Source organism: Erinaceus europaeus, chromosome X (genome assembly GCF_950295315.1).
Source record: "Erinaceus europaeus chromosome X, mEriEur2.1, whole genome shotgun sequence".
NCBI classification, from domain to species: Eukaryota; Metazoa; Chordata; class Mammalia; order Eulipotyphla; family Erinaceidae; genus Erinaceus; species Erinaceus europaeus.
This window is the reverse complement of record NC_080185.1, coordinates 2326849-2339348: the sequence shown is the minus strand read 5'-3', so window position 1 is coordinate 2339348 and position 12500 is coordinate 2326849. Positions and strand designations below refer to the sequence as shown.

The 12500-nt window shown below is 52.1% G+C and overlaps 1 non-coding gene across 2 annotated transcripts in view; it reads left to right on the top strand.

Moving 5' to 3' along the window:
• LOC103124191 (uncharacterized) overlaps window positions 1–12500 on the top strand; it is a 19606-nt gene that overhangs the window by 2876 nt on the left and 4230 nt on the right. The window contains exons 2-4 of one of the 2 annotated variants that reach the window (XR_009547551.1): window positions 4910–5066; window positions 5735–5846; window positions 6278–6358. This is a non-coding gene — a transcript (uncharacterized LOC103124191). The remainder of the gene's footprint in view (window positions 1–4909; window positions 5067–5734; window positions 5847–6277; window positions 6359–12500) is intronic. The other variant, XR_009547552.1, reaches the window with a different exon arrangement.

Genomic DNA, 12500 nt, shown 5'->3' with positions numbered 1-12500 from the left:
AAGAACTGGAAGGGGGGTGGGACTGCTTAGAGATGGGGGTGCTTTCTGACCCTGGGAAGCAGCGCCTGATGTTCAAGGTCAGCATCGCCCTCTGCATCAGCATAATGACAATCTCTTTCCTTTCTCTAGCCCTCCAGAGTTTTTTTTGAAGGCAGGGGCCACCTGCATTTGTCACTTTGGTCACAGCAGCTAGCTTCCTTTCCAGATTAGTTCCACCATTTTAAAGTAGAGCAGTTGTGCCGGTGCCTGGCTTTGGAGCGATCTGGCCATCTCCAGGATTGCTGACAATTCCATTTCTCACTGCAGTGGGGGGTAATGCGCATTATCTCCCAGTGATCGCTCTGCTTCTCCTGAAGCATCTACCCAATGCACTCGCTTAATTATGCTGCTGCTCTGGCTTCCTTTTGTGACAGCAGGCCTTGCTCCCCCTCCCCCGCACACCTTCTGAATGGTCTCTGTTTGTCCCCAGCTCTGTTCCCATGGGTGGCATCTCAAGTGGACCCAAGTTAAGGCCTGGGTTGGCCAGCTTCAGGAAGGGTTGCTCTGGCGGCTCCATGGGCAAAAATAAATAACCAGTAACTTGCTCAGGACTTGGAGCCCCAGGGTTTCAATAGTTAATCAGGCCAATTAAGCAAAAGCACTTGGGTAGGATCTGCTTGGTTAAATGGAATGCTTCAGTGGGATTTGCCTGTTGATGTGGGTGGCCTGGAAGAGCCTTGTGAGAGGGAGAGAGTGTTGGCATGCCTCTTGTGCAGCAAGGGTCCAGGATGCCATGCTGCCAGGGCAATGGATGGACAGTCAGTCCCCAAAGTCACCTGTGAGCTTAGGGTTTGAGAACATGCTTCTCTGCACATGACCCATGCTGGAGGGGGTATGCTCTTCTCGCTGGTGTGCTTCCTCGAGAGAGGCTCAGGTCTTGAGAGCTGGGACAATGAGTCACTTTGCCTGTTGTGGCCAGGCCTTCTCCTTAGAGCAGAAGGCAGAGCTGCACATACTTGGAGTGTAAGTTGACTCAAACCACTGTGCCCCTCTCCCCATACTGATTAGCTTGCCCTACTGTGTATTGTGTGCCCACTCAGTGCCCGGAGCTGCTTGCTACAGATGCAGGGGCTCAGAGTCACCAGAAAAGAGACTGCCAGAATCCTTGGGTGCAGCCACCTGGCCTTGGCCTGCCTGGAGCCACAAGGCCAGTGGGCTGGGAGCAATGGGAAGCTAAGGCCTTGGGTTTGTGGCCTGCAGGCAGTAAGACAGACGGCTGTCACAGGCTGGGTTTCTCAGGGAGTGACTGTAATGCTCTTCCCACTTGCCTCAGCCACAAAGCGTCAGGCCCCTTGCCATGTGTTTTCATGCATCGGTATTACTCTTCCCCTTGCTGGCATCTGGAGCATGTGTTTTTGTTTGTTTTTTTTTTCTTTTCGGTTTTTTTTTTCACACTTCAGTTGACCTATTTATTTAAAGGTTTGTTTATTTTTAAATGCACTTTTTTTTTTGCCTCCAGGGCTATCTCTGGGGCTCACTGCCTGCACTACGAATCCACTGCTCCTGGAAGCCATTTTTCCCCCTTTGTTGGCCTTTTTGTTTTATTGTTGTAGTTATTATTATTGTTGTTATTGCTGCCATTGTTGTTGGATAGGATAGAGAGAAATGGAGAGAGGAAGGAAAGACAGAGAGGGGGAGAGAAAGATAGACACCTGCAGACCTGCTTCACTGCCTGTGAAGCGACACCAACCCCCCTCCTGCCAGGGGCTTGAACTGGGATCCTTAGGCTGGTCCTTGCACTTTGTGCTAGCTATGTGTGTTTAACCCACTATGCTACCGCCAGCCCCCCGATTTGTTTATTTTTACGAGAGCAAGAGACCACAGCACCATTCAGGTCTGGCATATGTGGTGCTTAGTATGAACTGGGGACTCTAGACTCTGAGCCACCTCCCCTGCTAGTGGTGAGTTTTGCATCTCTTTGCCTTTAGTCTTTGGCATGGCATTTCAGGCTTCTCACAGACAGCACATGCAGTCATATGCCACTTGCAGAGGGTAGGCATTCTAACAGTTGTGTCGCTCGGGGACTTCGTCACTGTGAGAGCACTGTAGGGTGTAGTCAAACACACCTAACTGCTCCAGCCTGCAGTATGCATAGGTCATACAGAGGCATCACTGGCGCGTGACCTGTTCTTGAGCAAATGTGCTGACACAGGTCTGCTGTTGAGTCTGGTGTTGGGTTTTTTTTTTATTATTTTTTTTATTGCCACCAGGGTTATCACTGGAGCTTGGTGCCAACACTGAATCCACCACTCCAAGTACACATGGTTTCATTTTCTCCCCTCTTGCTATTTTATTTGTTAGGACAGAAATTGAGAGGGGAGGGGAGGGAGAGAGAGGGAGAGAGAGAGACACCTGCAACCTTGCTTCACTGCCTGTGAAGCATTCCCCCTGCAGACAGAGAACAGGGGCTTGAGCCCAGGCCCCTGTACATGGTAATGTGTATGCTCAGCCAGGTGTGCCACCCCTGTTTCTTTGTTTGTTTGTTTTTTCAATTCTTATAATTTCCCTTTTACTTAGATTCCATTTTCATTAAGTTGGTTGTCAGTATGGTTGGGTTTTAGTTGGCTGTCTTGTTTGTTGCCATGTTCCCATCCGTTATTTTCCCCTATTGTTTGTACCATTCGTCTCTGGAGTTACTACTCTTTTCTTTTTCTTTCTTTCTTTTCTTTTTTATTCTTTTTGTGTGTGTGTGGAATTGCGATTTTTTTTTCTCCACAACTGAGGTATTAGCATGTATCAGTGGAGACTTGCCAAGACATACAATTGTACAGCTTGCTTCCATGTATGAGGTAAACCCTACGTTTCCGTGTTAATACTTCCACCCTAATGACCTGTTTGTCTTTTTCAAGAGCTAGAAAGGGGAGAAGTGAGAAAGTTCCATGGTTTCTCGTGTATCTGCTTCCCTTGCAAAGGCTCACCATTGCTCTGTGCAGAACCACACTTCAGCACGGTGTCCTTTCTCCTCACCTGAAGGACTTTCTTCAGCATCTTCCATACAGGGCTGCTAGCAGGAGATTCTCTCAGAGAGTGTTGTCTGAAAAGAAGCCTTTTCATCTTCATTCTGGGAGGATATTCTCTGTGGATGGTAATTCTAGCTTGACCCTTTTTTTTCCCTTTAGCAGTGTCCACATGCCATTCAGCTGTTTTCTGGTGTGCCTGATTCCTGAGACATCAGCCACTGTTCTTCTCTTTACTCCTCTGTAGGGAACCTCTCTCCCTCTGACTGTGGTCAGAATTTCTCTTTATCCTGGTTTTCATCCATCTGATTATGACATACCTTGATGTACCTACGTGGGTTTTGGTTTGATTTGTTATGTTTTTTGGTCCCTATTTCTTTGATCATATTGTCTGAGGTCTGTCAACTGTCATTTCTGAGAGTTTCAGTGGTCTGGCCATGGGTTACATTTTCTGCCTGACGCTTCAGTAATTTCCAAGTGGAATGTCTCGACTTTTGCTGTCTTGCTTTGAAATGTGTCGAACTTTTGGGAGAAGGGCTTATTTATGGCATGGTTTCACCCCTTGGAGGCCTGTTTTGAGCTCTGGTAGCTAGGGCTCCAGGAATCCGCTAGCCCTCCTACTCAGTCATCGCCAAGCTGATTCCCCACTGAATGCCTAGGTGACTCCTGGGCACTCTGCACTCTAGTTGGTTGGATTGTGAACACCTTTGCATCCTGGGAATTGTTCAGCTCACTACTTCCTCTCATCCCCCCCCCTCAGTTTCATGGAATTTCTCTCCATGCATGCGTGAATGAGCAATCAGGAGAGTAGTCACAGGAGCCTTCAGTAGATTTTCAGAACTCCTTTTTCTGCATAGTTCCTTCCTTTCTGGAACTCTGCAACTTTTCAGCTGTTGCTCTGAATGCTGATCTGTGTCTCTTCAACTTACAGAAGTCACCAAGCTCTGTTTGGACCCACTTCCCTGAATTCTCAATCTGGAAACGACGTTCAGGCAGAAAGCTGGGCAGCAGAGGCTGCTGGCTCCCATCTAATTTATGCAGCTCCCCACATATTTGTGGCAGGACTTTCTGTTCCCCATGGCCCCATTCTGGCCAGACCTGGAAGGCTCTGTCCATCCCTTCTAACATGACATCAAATTTGAGGTGAAGCCTTTCTGGAGTGGGTGGAGTTTGTACTCTGTGTGCTAGTGTAGAAATGCTTTCTTTTCATTTAATTGTGAATCAAATTGAATTGACCTGACATCAGAACAGAGAATGTGTTTCTGTTTCTTTGAAGTCCCCAAAGTGGGAGACCGCTGGTTGCACACACATCTGCGATAGCATCTTACTGCACTTCACAGTGTTTGTAGTTTGGAAGAAAAAGGTAACTAGTACTCGGGATTCCTAGCTTCCATTAGCAAGTTAGTGTTGGAAGAGTATTTCTTTGAGGCTGCTTTTCCCAGCTGTTTTGTTCCACATTTCGTTTTGCTGCCTGTGCCAAAGAAACATCCTCTCTTGTCCACAGCTGTTCCCTGTCAGCGAGAGCGTTCTCTATGGACTGGGGTGTGGCCTTAAAGGGGGGCCTTGCAGCCATAGGAAGCCCGGCTGCTGCTCCTTGCCCCCCCTCTCCTGCCTCTGGCAGCCTGGTCAGGTTTTTCTTTTTTTTTTTTTTTTTCATCATTGAAAAGTCTAGTTACTTCTGATGCTCCTAAGGGGAGTGGCTTCAGGGTGCTGCTGAGAGGCCTGGGGCCCACCTCTCTCAGAGCAAGTCTCCCTAGCATTGTCTCCACCCCCATCTGTCGCTCGTCTCTGGGGTATACCTGCATTGCTGGGGCTCCCTCCAGCCTGCCCATACTCATTCCTTGCCAGCCCACTTTCCCCAGACTTTGGGGTCTGTTGTCTCAGGATTCCTGACCCTCTGCCTTGTCGTTCAGACACCATGCAAGAGATGACGCCAAGACTTAAAGGCAAGGACCAAGAGACAGGGCTGCTGCCACTCCCAGCCTTCTGACTAGTTCTGTTTGCCCTCCACCGCTGTGGAGCCCCAGAAGCCTGGTCCCAGCAGGCACTCATGAGGTTGAGGAGGCCTGGGTGAGCTTGTTTCCATCTGCCTCTCTAGGGAGTTTCTCTCTCTCTCTCTCTCCCTTTCTCTCTCTCTCTCTTTCTCTCTCTCTCACCACCAGTGTTATCATTGGGGCTGGGTGCCTGAATTCCTGTGGCCTTTTTTTTTTCAATTTTATTGGATAAGACAGAGAGAAATTGAGAGGGGAAGGGAAGACAGAGGGGGAGAGAAAGACACCTACCTGTAGACATGTTTCACCACTTGTGAAGAGAACCCCCCCCCTGCAGGTGGGAGAGCTGAGGGCTCGAGCCAGGATCCTTGCAAGAGTCCTTGCACTTCGTACTATGTGCACTTAATCCACTGCACTACCACCCAGCCCCCCTCTAGGGAACCTCTCCTTCCCTGAGGCTGACCTTTGTCATTCTGTCACTCCTGCAAGACACACAGTAGCACCAAATTCACCCAGGTGTGGCCTCTTACACCTGCTGGAAAACAGAACCATTAGGCTTGTCACTCCCACCGTCTCAGCCCCTCTGAGAAGACCTGGGGCAGGGCCAGAGTGCAGATCCTGGAGTGCTTGGTCAGGATCTTCTGGGGCATCTGACACCCGTGCACCCCTTGCACTGGGACTCCCAGCAGTGAGCCCGTCTCACTCTGGAATGGGTGGAAGGACTGATCATCCCTGGGATTCTTTCAGGGCTCGGTGACATTTGATAGCAGGACTCAGTACCTCATGGAAAGGGGAGCAGAGGAGGCTGGACCTGTCTGAGCTGAGGATTCCACATTCTGTAAAGACATCACCTCCAGAGGTAAGGATTCCCCAGCTGTGCAGCCCCGTACAGACCCCCATGGCAGAGGGGAAATGGCACAGGGCTGTCACACTGGCTTTGACAAGGAGCAGGACTGCTCCCCACCACCAGTGGCACAGAAAGAAGCCCTCCCAGTTTTGTTGAGAAAGATTAAAAGGAACTCACCACTCTGGGCAAATTTTGACACACACACACACACACACACACACACACACACACACTTACTGAAATGGCTCAGCCTGTTTGGTGCAGTTTGCTACTGAGAGAGAGGTTAACGTGAGCAGGCACACATGGGGAGGGTTGGCAAGGCCATGGGCAGCCCACTCCCAGGACTGAGCGCTTTCCCTACTAAAGGCCCTGCCCATGCCTCTGTCACTCGCTCAGTGGGCTCTGGGGCTGACACTGACCTCCATTCTCTTATCCACAAACAGGAGTTCTTGTCCCAGTGCCTGACCTGGTACAACTAGACTGCTGTTGGCCTGTCCCCACCCAGGATCCAGTCCGGGACTCTGGTGAGTGACAGAGCATGCAGAAATATGCGGGTGGCTTGGCTGAGTATTGGGGGTAACTGTTCCTGAGTCTGAGAGGGGAGACTGGCTGGAGGCAGCTGTCCCATCCCCACGAAGCCCTTCTCCTGATCATCTGGGCCCCTGCCTTGTGGCCTCCAGGCCTGCCCAGCCTTCAACTGGGGGCGGGTATTGCTGTGGAGTGGCTGAGGAGGGCATTCCCGTGGCTGTGGGCTATTCCAGTGTCTTCTTCTCCCTGCAGAGAGCCCCCTGGGGCCCATCACAGGACAATGGGTGAAGACGCCCAGCCTTGGGAGATGGCGTCCACGAGCTTGCCCAGGGCCACACAGCCCAGCCCAGAGGTCAAACAGAATGGGGGCTCTGGGGGCCAGGTGGGGAGCCCCCAGAATCTGCTGGTGGAGCATTTCTTTGCATGTAAAGAGTGTGGGGATACCTTCCGTCTGAAGGTCCTCCTGGTGCAACACCAGCGCATCCACAGCCAGCAGAAGGGCTGGGAGTGCGGTGACTGCAGGCAGGTGTTCAGGGGCGCAGCCGCCTTCAACGAGCACCGGCAGAGCCACTTGGCCCCCGAGCCCCGGCCCGGCCCAAGCCGTGTCCTGGAGGAGGCGGTGGAGAAGCGCGAGCAGCTGGAGCGGGAGGCGAAGCCCTTCGAGTGTGAGGAGTGCGGGAAGCGCTTTAAGAAGAACGCGGGCCTCAGCCAGCACCTGCGTGTGCACAGCCGCGAGAAGCCCTTCGACTGCGAGGAGTGTGGGCGCACCTTCAAGGTGGACACCCACCTCTTCCGCCACCTGAAGGCACACGCAGCGGACAAGCCGTTCGCCTGCAGCGTGTGCAGCCGTGAGCTGCTGGGCCGCCAGGAGCTGCTCAAGCACCAGCGTGCGCACACGGGCCACCTGCCCTTCGACTGCGACGACTGCGGCAAGTCCTTCCGCGGGGTGGCGGGGCTGGCCGAGCACCAGCGCATCCACAGCGGCGCCAAGCCCTTCGGCTGCGTGCACTGCGGTAAGTTGTTTCGCCGCAGCTCGGAGCTCACCAAGCACCGGCGCATCCACACGGGCGAGCGGCCCTACGAGTGTGGCCAGTGTGGCAAGGCCTTCCGCCAGAGCTCCAGCCTGCTGGAGCACCAGCGCATCCACACGGGCGAGCGGCCCTACGTGTGCGGTGACTGCGGCAAGGCGTTCCGTGGCCCGTCCGACCTCATCAAGCACCGGCGCATCCACAGCGGCCTCAAGCCCTACGAGTGCGACAAGTGTGGCAAGGCCTTCCGCAGGAGCTCGGGCCTGAGCCGCCACCGCAGGACCCACAGTGGGGCACGCCGCTGCGAGTGCAGCCAGTGTGGCCGCGTGTTCAAGCGCCGCTCGGCGCTGCACAAGCACCAGCCCAGCCACCAGGAGTAGGCAGGCCACCGGGCGGTGCGCCCCAGGTGGGCAGAGTCAAAGGAGATGAGTAGTTTTGTAACGCATCTAGATACTGTCCTTGGGAAAGTCAAACCTCATTTCTACTGCCACCAGCAATTTCTTAGTGTCCGTGTTGCCCGAGATGCCCATTGGAAGTCACGTGGGCTGCTCAGACTGGCATCGGGTGTCTCCAGGGGGGTACTGTCCAGAGACCTGGAAGCAGAATGAGAGAGAGAGGACTGCACTGGGTAGGAGATGACCTGGTGGCTCAGAAAACTCCTCCCCCCCCCAGAAACTGAGCCAGCCTGCCTTCTGGTGATAGCCTCAGAGAATGGCAGCCCAACTTTCCTAGAGAGAAGATGCCCCAAAGTGTATTGACCTACTTGAATTCATCAATTTTAGGGATGTAAATAGCTTGTGCAGATATCTTATATTTAATTTATAAATTGATTTATCCAGACATGTTATAAATCACATATTACAAAGAATAATATATTAACATAGATAACACTCCCCCATGCAGAGGTCATGTCATCCTAGCTGTTCACACACATGGCTGCCCTCACCATCTTCATCACCCTCCGAGCCCCCGCCCAGCCATCATTTGACGCACGTGCTGTGAGTTGTGTGCCGTGCTGTGCTGTGACAATCCCTGCCTAATGCTGACTAGGAATTTCCTCCTCGTCACACATGTATACTCACATAACACTAGAACGATTCTTTTTCTCATTTGCCCCATGATTTTACACCCTAACAAGAAGTTGCTTTTCTCTTAATGGCCTTTAAAATATTTGGGCATCTAAAACTTGTTGTGAGGTCATACTCCTAGGATTGTGGTTAAATTCCCCTTTTTCTGTAACTGAATCTGCTGATTCCCATATGTATCCGGAACGAGCATCCACCAGGCTTGTTTTGGGTGGTAGGTCTTGTCCTCGGGCAGAGCTATGTGCAAGGGCACCCCTATGAATACAAGGAAATCTCCTGGACTCCAAAGTAAGGTGGTGCCTCCTTTCGGGGGAAAACCAGAGCCTACTAGGGGTCTGCGGTTACTTCTCTAGCCCTTCCACTTCCAACTCGGAACGGAGCGGGGCACAGGACCTCCCTCCCGTGCTCCTCCAGAGGCTCACGCCATTAAGGTAGCCTGTCGTCGGAGCTGTTGTCATCCTCTGGCTCGCTGGTGCCAGGACTGGGGATGGACCCAGGCCTCCTGACTCAGCCTCATCTTTCTCTTAGTCAGAGGCTTCAGTACCGGTGTTGCTTTCTTGCATGGAGTTTGTCAGATTCATCTCCTTTGACCAGACCTCCAGTTCCCTTGGCTCTCTTGACTTTACACAGCAGCTCTTTCGATTCTGATTGTGATGGTCTCTTTTATGATGTTGTTGCCTTGCTCTTCATAGCAATTCTATCACATTTCTTGTGCATACTTTTATTTTTTTTTTTTTTACATATCTGAGCATCCTTTGCTGTCTGTTAAGGCGTGAATTTCATTGCTTTGGTAGTTAGATACGTTGACATTTTCTTGTAGAATTTGATTTTGTTAACAAAATATTGAAAGCCAGAAGGTGGCTGGTCCAGGCAGGCGGGCAGGATGGGAACCAGCTGGAGAAGCCACTGCCTGCTCCTGCCACACACGTGTCTGGACAGTACTGACCAGCCAACCATCCATGCGGGGAGGGAGGAGCTCCCAGCATGGACTGGCCATACCCCTCTGACTTCTTCAGTGTATCCCTAGCTGTCTAAAGCAGAGCTGGTGTCATTAGGTCAATGGGGTGGTTCCAACTTGGTCTAGGAAGTAGCCCGCCATCCTTGAGGCTCCTGGGGTGGGAGCCTTGGCCATGCCTGGAGTGGATTCGGTGCCTGAGCAGCAGACCCACCCAGCAGACATCAATACAAGACTCACCTGACTGTCGCAGTCATGTGGAACTGCCACAGCCTTCTCGTAAGTGACTCTGGAACTTCAGAAAGGGACGAGTCGGGCAGTTTTCTCTTTCAGCACCTGGGGGAAGTTCATCCACGTGCTCTGACATCACTTCTGCAGCCAAGCCAAAGGTGAGCAACACAGCAAAGCCTCAGAGAGAGACTGCATGCTTCTGATGGTCTGCGTGTCCTGGTGCCAGAAGCTGGCCCCTACAGTCCCTGCTCAGAATTGCAGCAACCGTGCCCTGGAGAGGGCTACAAAATAGGTTTGGAGAGCACGTGGATGTCCCATGTGGCATGCAGTAGGAGCTGTTCATCCTGGGGCTGGGTGAGCCCAGAAGCCTCTGCCAGGAAGAGCAGCAGTGAGGGCAAGCCAGAAACACAGCCCACAGGCTGAGCCTGCCACGTGGTATGATGCCAGGGTGATGTGACTGACTCGAAGTACTTGGGGGCACAAGTGACCTGGAGAAGTATGCCCCCAGGACCCAATAGGCTGAGACAGAACATTCCAGGAGGCACAACTTGGAAGGCTTTCTCAAGCCCTCCTGGGAAGCAGGGTCCCACAGCAACCCCTGTAACCTTAGTCTGAAGATACTTTCAGATGACCTCTAGGCCACAACAGTGGCTCCCAGTGGCACCTCCATCCTGACTACAGGTGGAAAGGAAGCCACACCTGCCCCATAGCGATCCTGTGGCCTTGTGGCTTCAGTCTTGCAGTGGTTGTGAATCTTGTCTGAAGTCACTACTTCCTTTTTGTGTCAGTTTTCTCTTCTGAGTCGTTCTGCCATATTTGTTAACAACTGTCATTTGGTACAGACTATTGACACCCCTGATGGGGCAAGGCTAGCGCCTACACCTAACAGTATCCTGCCACCTTGCCCAATCATGAGTCATTCATCCAGTTTTCTGGAAGACCAGGACGCAGTATTAGATTGGACCTCAGTGTCCTTGTCATCACCACTCCGTTTCTCTCCAGCCATGACGCAGCATCCTGGTTTCCCATCATGCCATTCTTTACTGCTCTCAACTCTTGATTCCAGAACTTCTGTCGCGTCCTCTTGAGTTAACACTAAAGACAGCATCCTTTCCCGCATCACTGCTTGCGGGCAAGGCCTGTACTCTCCAAACACAAGTGGTCTGTGGCTTTACCGTGTGTGCTGGAGCTCCGAGCTCCCGCTTGTGCCTCTGGTTGAGTGTGTGTGGCTTCTCCAGGCAGCGGCAGACTGCTGCGTCAGATGCCAGATGCAATCAAGCTTCCTGTTGTGTATGCTTGTCTATGCATTCGTGTATCTACCTCATTTCATTTTTCTTCCTAACCACACACGTTCCTTTGGCAAGGAGATGGCAGAGTCTAGAATACCCAGTCTCCGGAAACAGATCCTTGGCCCTTAATCTTGATGAAGCCTCCACATTTCCTTTGAGTTTTGAATACTTGCAAAGATTTGCAAAGTATAAGAACTGTTTGAATTGTTTACCATTTTTGCTGCTTACTATAAATATGAAACTGTTGATGAGTCATGTTGCCCCCGTCCTCCCGTTTTCAGAATGAGCCCTGCCCAGTGGCACTTTCTCATGTGGTACTGCAGCCACGTACCCCTTGCTTGGCCCTGTCGTGTGCCATGTGTGCCCCATTCTCCAACCACACTGGTCCAACCAGAACTAATGCCTGGATTGTGTACTGAGCCCTCCAGACTCCAGCTGTGAAGTGCCAACAAGGAAACCAAGAGCAAAGTCTCTAGTTGGGGTTGCAAGGAGAGGCCCTCCCAGTATCGAGGGGGTTTCCTGTGGGCGACACCGCCTTAAAGGTCTACCCAGCGCTGCCTCAGTCATAGCACCCCAAACAAGGGAGGCCTGCTCCCATGATGTTAGATTTCTGGTGACCTCCATCGTGGGTCCCCTTGTGTCCCCGCCTTACTCTCCCTTGACTTGAAACAGCTTGAGTGGCTTTCTGCTTATCGGAATCCGCTGGGAGCTAATTGTGTTTTACCTTTCAGCTGCTTTGGAGAATGACGTAGTTGGCTTCCTCCTCTTGTGCCCAGCCCATGTCCATGTTCCTGACCCCAGTCCCACCCAGCTGTTGTACATGCCTCTCTCGATGTGGTACTGTATTCTGTCCACTAAGATGGGTGAAAAACCTATGCCTTCTAGTGTCACTGAGTTTGACCAGTTTGTTTCTGTCCAGTTACCGTTCCTGTACTCAAACCCTGTTTGCCCCATGGTGCAACTTCACGCGCCGCCTACCCAGTTCTTTATTTTGGAAGGGTCTCACCACTTCCAGCAAACCCGCCAACTTGAGGAACTGCGAACTCCTCTGTAGCTGGAGTGCCAAAGCATTCTGTGGTTCTCATTGTATCCCTTTGGGTGTTTCCTTTCAAGAATGGGCATGGTCTCTTCAAATTTGGTCCTTTGGGTTGTTGGCGCTCCTTCCTGGTCCCTCCCCACATCCTTAACTTGTTTGATGGCACTTACTATAATTAGCCTTGCACTAGCGCTTTGCCCCTGCCCCCCCCCACTAGAAGACAGGGGTGGCCCCTCGTGTCAGATTCCCTACCGGACCTAGCACAGTGCCTTGCATCAAGTAGATTTCAATAAATCTGTTAAATGGCATTGGTGTCCCTGACTTACTTTGTCAAATCTTCATTTGGTGGTGCTTCCTTGCTTCACACCGTGAGTTCCTGCCCTCTCCCCGGGGGGTGGGGGTGGGGGGCAGGGTGGGTGCTGCAGGTGCTGTCATGGCCCTGCTGGGCTGGCACACAGCTGGAAGGGAGAAGAGGCGCCCACTTGAGGGACGACCAGCTTCCCTGACAGTTCAA